Genomic DNA, 7,801 nt, shown 5'->3' on the forward strand with positions numbered 1-7,801 from the left:
TTGCTCAGCATTTAAGATTCTGACTTTGATGATCACAAGGCCAGCAGGTCTGCAGTTTGAGACCCAAGCGTCGCATGATGGGCTGAGCTCCCATCACTAGCCCCAGCTTCTGCCAACCTAGCAGTTTTAAAAGCCTGTAAAAGTGCAGGTAAATAAGGAGATACCACTTCAGTGGGAAAGTAACAGTGTTCTGTTCAGTCATGTTGGCCACCTGACCATGGAAGTCGTCTTCAACAAAGCTGGCTTCCTCAGCTTAGTAACAGAGCACTGCCCCCTACAATCAGACACGACTAGACAATCTTGTCAAATGGGAAGCGTTTATCTTTTAAATTTCCTTTGGGTAAAAATAATGTAACTGAAAGGCATTTTGTTTAAATTATTTCATGGTAGATTCAGATTGACAGTTTTGCCATTTCATATAAAGGACACCATTTTACTATGTCCTTCTTTATAATGCAACTTGGGCATCCATGGATTATGCAGTGGCTGTAAGTACCGCTACATCCTTGTTCCCAGTATCATTAAAATATATCTTCCCAAGTCAATCATTCTATTGCCAAGTTCTCAGTGATAATGTGGTGGAAATAATAAAGCAACAGGCTTTCATTTAGTGCTTAATCTATGAAAGAAATGGTGGGAGGCTCTTCAAGAAATTAATACTGGCTTTGACTTTGACAAAACTGATTTTTCAGACTCCATACAATGTGAACAACATTAGCTGTGATGAATTCCACTCCCCCAAAAGAGGTAATTTAATTTCCAAGGACTAGAAAGTTTCACTGCAGAATTCTCAAGTGTCCAAGGAACAAATAAGAAATCCTTTGATGTTAAAATCCTACTTATGTTACAAATTTTTTAGACTAAGGAAAGAAGAAGGTAGATTATGATTCACCAATATATTTGGAGCAAATAGCCAAGGGTTATTTACTCTCAATTAGTAGCAACAACAACATTACCCCCTCCTCTCTGCCGTATATTCTTGAAATAGATGGACTGTTATCACTTCTGATATCAAACCACAACTCTGTTCTCAGAATATTTAACTCTACATGTATTACATGTATTGAGCTTTACAGGTTTGTCTATCGATCTGACTAAAAAACATACCAAAAGCTTCATATCTATTTTCTCCTGCTATATCCTGTCTATGTTTCATTCATAGACAATAAGTAAAATGCATCCGATTCAGTTATGAAAGATGTATCACAATTCTCAATGCAGGGTGTTACCTAAGAACTATCAGCTTGTTCTTGCCTTTGTTTTTGCCATTCACGAGATCAATGAGAATGATAAGTTGTTACCCAACATCACACTGGGATCCAAAATTAATAACAATGGATTTAGTTCCTGGAGAGCCATTGAGTCCACGCTGACCTTTTTGTTCATGGGACAAATGAATTTCCTCAATTACAAGTGTGTCTGGGACAAGAGACTCAAGGCCTTCATCACTGGGTTCAGCTCCCAGAATTCTCTCCAGATGGCCAACATCTTAAATAGCTACAAAATTCCACAGGTAGGTTTCTTCTTAAGGAGACAGTGTGGCATAATGGTTTCAGTGTTGGACTACAACTCTGGAGACCAGGGTTCAATTCCCTGCTTGGTCATGAAAGCCACTGGTGACTTTGGGCAAGTCACATACTCTCACCTTTACTGGAAAGCAATGGCAAACCAGCTGTCAACAATTCCTGACAAGAAAATCCCATGAGAGGTTCGCCTCAGGATTGCCATGTTGGAAATGATTTGAAGGCAAACCACCACAACAGCAACAACAGTGGTGTTCATGCCTTATGTTTTGGTTTAGATATCAGGAAACAAGAAACATAAAGATCCATCTCCTTTCTCTCTCTATCCAGTTCATAATTTGCAAATGTGAAATGCTCTATTCTGTCTTTATGATTGCTCACTTAACAGTTGCCTTGTGTCTGTTTGTGTAAACTGGTCTTAGTGAAAGCACCACAATGTCTATCCTTGCTTGTTTGCTGCTTTGAGTGACACCATTGCATAGTAGTTTAAAGGTAAGAAACTTCTTTCCACTTTTGCATAGAACCATTTCCCAGGAATTACAGGAATTTTCTCTTCATATCAAATTGCATATCCTATGCAGAACCTCTGATTCCAAAGGAATCTTTTCCATTAGATTCCAGACTGTACTATGGAAAATAACAAGGAAAACATCTGGGTCAAAATATAAAAAGGCTCTTCTAGCTGACCAATACAAAACTTTCCACATTTCTTGAAGTTTTGCTTAAACAGGATATTTTTTCTTCCGCCAACCTGGAAAAACAAACAGGACCTCCAGAAAAGGCTCATGAACTGAGCAAACAGAGAGACAGCCCAAGTTTAACCACTCCCAAGATATTTTGCATGTGCATGCTTTCAGTGACCATTGTGGATGGGTGAAAAAAGATGCTCCAGTGCATTTTTGTACCACAATACATCCAATTTGTGTTCTCCAGAGCCTAACACAGACCTGAACTAAAATCATATTCTTACTTGCCTACTTTTCAAAGATTGGAATGTGATTTGGACAACAATACAGAGTCCTCAAAAATAATTGAAGTGTATGGTGAAAGCTTTACAGCAGGGGTAGGCAACCTTTTTGAGCCGGGGGCCGGGTTGCTGTCCCTCAGGCGACTGGGGGGCCGAAGCTGGGGGGTGGAGCTTCGACCCTCCGGGGCGGGGCCACGTGCCAGGGGTGGAGCTTCCACCCTCTGGGGCGGGGCCACGTGCCGGGGGTGGAGCTTCCACCCTCCGGGGCGGGGCTGTGTGCTGGGGGGTGGAGCTTCCACCCTCCAGGGGCGGGGCCGCATGCCGGGGGCAGAGCTTCCACCCTCCGGGGGCCAGGCCTCCCCATTTTTGCTGGCCCCTGACGGGCCCCGTCAGAGACCAGCAAAAAAGCTGGGGGCTCCCAGGGCGGCAGGGGGCCCTGCAGGAGGGCTCCCAGGGCGGCAGGGGGCCCTGCAGGAGGGCTCCCAGGGTGGCAGGGGGCCTCTGCAGGGCCCCAGGGATGGCAGAGGGTCCTGCAGAGGCCCCCTGCCACCCTGGGAGCCCTAAAGCAGGGCCCCAGGGATGGCAGCGGGCCCCGCAGAGGCCCCCTGCCACCCTGGGAGCCCTCCTGCAGGGCCCCAGGGATGGCAGAGGGCCCTGCAGAGGCCCCCTGCCACCCTGGGAGCCCTAAAGCAGGGCCCCAGGGATGGCAGCGGGCCCCGCAGAGGCCCCCTGCCGCCCTGGGAGCCCTCCTGCAGGGCCCCAGGGATGGCAGAGGGACCTGCAGAGGCCCCCTGCCACCCTGGTAGCCCTAAAGCAGGGCCCCAGGGATGGCAGAGGGCCCCGCAGAGGCCCCCTGCCGCCCTGGGAGCCCTCCTGCAGGGCCCCAGGGATGGCAGAGGGCCCTGCAGAGGCCCCCTGCCGCCCTGGGAGCCCTAAAGCAGGGCCCCAAGGATGGCACCGGCCCCGCAGAGGCCCCCTGCCGCCCTGGGAGCCCTCCTGCAGGGCCCCAGGGATGGCAGAGGGCCCTGCAGAGGCCCCCTGCCACCCTGGGAGCCCTAAAGCAGGGCCCCAGGGATGGCAGCGGGCCCCGCAGAGGCCCCCTGCCACCCTGGGAGCCCTAAAGCAGGGCCCCAGGGATGGCAGCGGGCCCCGCAGAGGCCCCCTGCCACCCTGGGAGCCCTCCTGCAGGGCCCCAGGGATGGCAGAGGGCCCTGCAGAGGCCCCCTGCCACCATGGGAGCCCTCCTGCAGGGCCCCAGGGATGGCAGAGGGCCCTGCAGAGGCCCCCTGCCACCCTGGGAGCCCTAAAGCAGGGCCCCAGGGATGGCAGTGGGCCCCGCAGAGGCCCCCTGCCACCCTGGGAGCCCTAAAGCAGGGCCCCAGGGATGGCAGCGGGCCCCGCAGAGGCCCTCTGCCATCCCTGGGGCCCTGCAGGAGGGCTCCCAGGGTGGCAGAGGGCCCTGCAGAGGCCCCCTGCCGCCCTGGGAGCCCTCCTGGAGGGTCCCAGAGATGGTAGCGGGCCTCCTAGAGGCCCGCCGCCATAGCCGCTGCTGCCACGGCGGCCACTCTGGGCGCCGCCATTTTGGGCGGCAAAATGGCGGCGAACTCTCGCGCGACCTCCCCCGAGGTCGCGCGAGACTTCGCCGCCATTTTGGGCGAAAAAATGGCGGCGCCCATAGCTCCAGAGGCCGCTATGGGCGCCGGCATTTTTTCGCCCAAAATCGCGGCGAAGTCTCGCGCGACCTCAGGGAAGGTCGCGCGAGACTTCGCCGCCATTTTGCCGCCCAAAATGGCGGCGCCCAGAGCGGCGAAAAGCCGCGACGGGCGGCCGCCGCGGCGGCGGCGGCGGCGGCAGGGGCAGCCGGGGGCCGGCGGCCAGGCCTTCGCGGGCCGCATCCGGCCCGCGGGCCGGAGGTTGCCGACCCCTGCTTTACAGTTTTAAAATATGCCCAGATATGCTTGTGATGATGTCCCAAAATGTATAGATCTAACATTGTTGAACATGCATGCATTTTGAAATATGTACACAGACATATATAGGAAATTCAAGGGGAAAAAGAGTTTGTAGTGGATCCAGAGTAAAGCTGGAAAAAGCTTAAAATACAAATTGGACAATGTTGGTGATCTCAGGTTTTACACATTCGCCCATCCTTTCTGGTTAGTGCTGCAATGAGGTGTTTGCTTTGGGTAGAAACTGCTGCGAAGTGAGAATAGTAAAGAGGCAAGAAGGCGATGGATGATAAAACTGTGTGTATCCATCCTAGGCCCCTTCTAGTGGACTACAACCTTGGGGTGTAGAGTAGGGGAAGTAATGATGTAGATTTTATTTCTTGGGTGATGGCATTGTCTTCAAGGAAATAGGAAGCAGAAAAATCTGTTGACCTTGTGAAAGTCACACTCACTCAGCCTCAGAGGATGACAATCACAACCCCACTCTGAAGATACTTGACAAGAAAAATCTTGTAATAAGTTGGTCTTAAGTTGCCATAAGCCAGAAATGACATGAAGGCACACAACAACAAACACCAAAAATGCGTTGAACTTGTCCTAGGGTCTAGTTTTGCACTTCAGTTTCTCTCTGTCTTCTAGTTACTCTTCTCTCTGAAATTTATCTTTCTTCTCACAAATATATTTATGTATATATTTATTAATTTAGAAAATTTATACCCCTCTATTCAGATACAAAGACTCTCAGAGCGGTTTACAGATTTGTAATTGGACATTTCCCTGCTCTCAGGCTTACAATCTAAAAAGACATGACACAAAAGGAGAAAGAGAAATATACAGCTGTTCTCTGTCCTCCAACATTAAATCAGTAATCCACTCTGGCTTTAAAGATACACGTTTCTCTCAGATGACAGAATAAAATCTAGGGAAAGAAAATATTCATTCAATATCAAAGAATTCTGTTTTTCAATTTTTCAGATCAGCAGTGGATCTTTTGATCCTGCTCTAAGTGATAAAATCCAGTTTCCCTCTTTCTTCCGGATGGTTCCAGATGAAACCTCTCAGTATTCTGGCATTATTCAGCTCCTGGAATATTTTGGGTGGAATTGGATAGGCCTCCTCATTCCAGAAGATGCAAGCGGTGAAAGATTTCTTCGTACCTTCAGTGCCAGCATCCAAGGGAGAGATATTTGTATTTCTTTTACCCAATTCATACCTACAGTGACCGAATACATACCAATCAATGAAAAAAAATTAATACAGTTTTCCATGTTCTTTGGTCATACAAAATTAATGTGATCCTAGTCAGTGGGAATGCTCATTCTATGGAGGGTTTACGGTCAATTCTTGAAGGTTTGGAATATGATCACAAGGTGTCCATGGAGAGGGTTTGGATCACAACTGCTCAGTGGGATGTCACAACTGTTTTCGGTGATGGAAAGTTTACAGTAAAATCCTTCAATGGCACCTTGGCCTTTGCCTTACACTCCAATGAGGTGCCTGGATTCCAGGAGTTTCTGCAGAACATAAATCCATTTTGGTCGGAGATTCATCAAACACATCTGTTCTGGTGTAGTGCGTTTACTTGTTCATTTCCACTATATAACCTGAATTTCCCAAATGCAAGCAATTGCACTGGTAAAGAGAAGCTCAGCACCCTCTCTGGACATTTGTTTGAAATGAGGATGTCTGGTCAGAGCTACAATATCTACAATGCTGTCTATGCTGTAGCTCATGCTCTTCATGCCACATATTCATTGCAGGCCAAGAAGAAAACACGAGTGACTGGGAAGAAGTGGAACCTTCTGGATGTTCAACCCTGGCAGGCAAGTTAATATTTCTTAGGAAGTGTGATGCATTGCTTTACTGAAGAAATTTTATTCATATACAAGATTCAAGGTGCTAGTGTATTTCCACGGGGGATCTGCCAGGGGTGGGCAACTTTCATGGTGTAGAAGCCATGTTGGCTTTCCATGGGAATATGCAGGGGAACATCCTCATCCCACACCCATTGAAATAAAATGAAAATAAATTTGCAACCAAATGCTTCCAAAATTGAGGGTTATTCTCACTTCATTTGGGGGGGGGGATGCTATATTATGCCCTTCAGAGGCCTTTAAAACAAAACAAACAAATAAAAACACAAATGACTCAAAAATCACTTTCAGTTTGTTTGTGTTTGTTTAGTAGGTGGCCTTTCTCCCAGCTCAGGATGCAAGGCAACTTCCAGGACAAAACTTCACTTCTTGCTTTTAGAAAGCCTTTGCCTGTGCCGAAAAATGGCCTGGGGAATAGGACTAAAATGTTACATACCCCCTTCCCCATGCCCACTACAAAGCTTTTATGGCCAAAACCCAAACAATAAATAAATAATTGATTCCTGGTCATTCCTAAGGGATACCATAAGGACTTTGGAGGCTGCATGATGACCATCGGCTGCAATTTCCCTTTCCATCATTTATACAGATGTCCTGAAGTTTAAATGCTGAGATAAAGCCTGAAGGTAGCCTAATATTGGCCCGGTACAAATGGACTCTGAATGACACCCTCATCATGTGCTAGGGTTGCCTCAGGGCAGAGTGCCCACAGGCCCTGCAACCCTAGCATATTACTAGAGCATCATCGCTGTGCAGCGCCATGTAGACAGTGCATGCAGTGATGATGTCGCTGTTGCACTGCATCCAAATGGATGTGTTCACGCTGCTGCAGGCTGCTTACAGTGGTGCGAAAAGGAACCACTTTTTAGCGCTCATTTTTTGCTGCACAGCAATGCAGCATAATTTAGTTGCTGCGATGCTGTTGAGCAGCAACAAAAGGCGGCCCCAGCCCACTCTTTTGGGCCCGTTTGTACTGGGCCATAATCTACTTGGTCAGTTCTCTGACGGATTTATGTCATGACAAAAACCAACATGCAGGAAGAGACAAGTAGCTTTGTCCTTGCTTCTCTGCGTGCTATCATGTTTTCCTTCCAGAGGGAGATGGCCAGAAAAGCATGCTTCTGCCAAACAGTGTGACAAAAAACATGCTTTTACAAACATCTCGCTCAGGAAGACAATTGTCATGCATTAAAGCAGTGGTCCCCAAACTTTTTCAGCCCACCGCTCTCTTTTTTCTTGCGTGACAACCCTACCCCCACCCCCCATGCTAGCTAGCCAAGGCAAGGGAGAAAGAAGACAGCTTGTGCACATCTATTCCCCTCCTTTTCCTTTTGCCTTGGCTAACTGGCTTGTTCTAACTAACCAAGGCAGGCGGGAAAGGAGAGATCTTGGGTGTGGTGGGGGGTGTGGCAAGTAGTTTGGCACTCAAACAGGAATGATGGGGCCCCTTTTTGCTCTGCTCCAGGGTGAAGCAAAGCCAGAGCAGCC

General features: G+C 48.6%; 1 pseudogene; it reads left to right on the forward strand.

Moving 5' to 3' along the window:
- The first annotated feature begins 1,393 nt into the window (after positions 1-1,393).
- On the forward strand, positions 1,394-6,271 carry LOC149303909 (vomeronasal type-2 receptor 26-like; annotated as a pseudogene).
- The last annotated feature ends 1,530 nt before the right edge of the window (positions 6,272-7,801 follow it).

The sequence above is a fragment of the Sceloporus occidentalis genome, unplaced genomic scaffold, assembly GCF_023333645.1.
Source record: "Sceloporus occidentalis isolate IW3139 unplaced genomic scaffold, rSceOcc1.0.p SCAF_14, whole genome shotgun sequence".
In the NCBI taxonomy this organism is placed as follows: domain Eukaryota; kingdom Metazoa; phylum Chordata; class Lepidosauria; order Squamata; family Phrynosomatidae; genus Sceloporus; species Sceloporus occidentalis.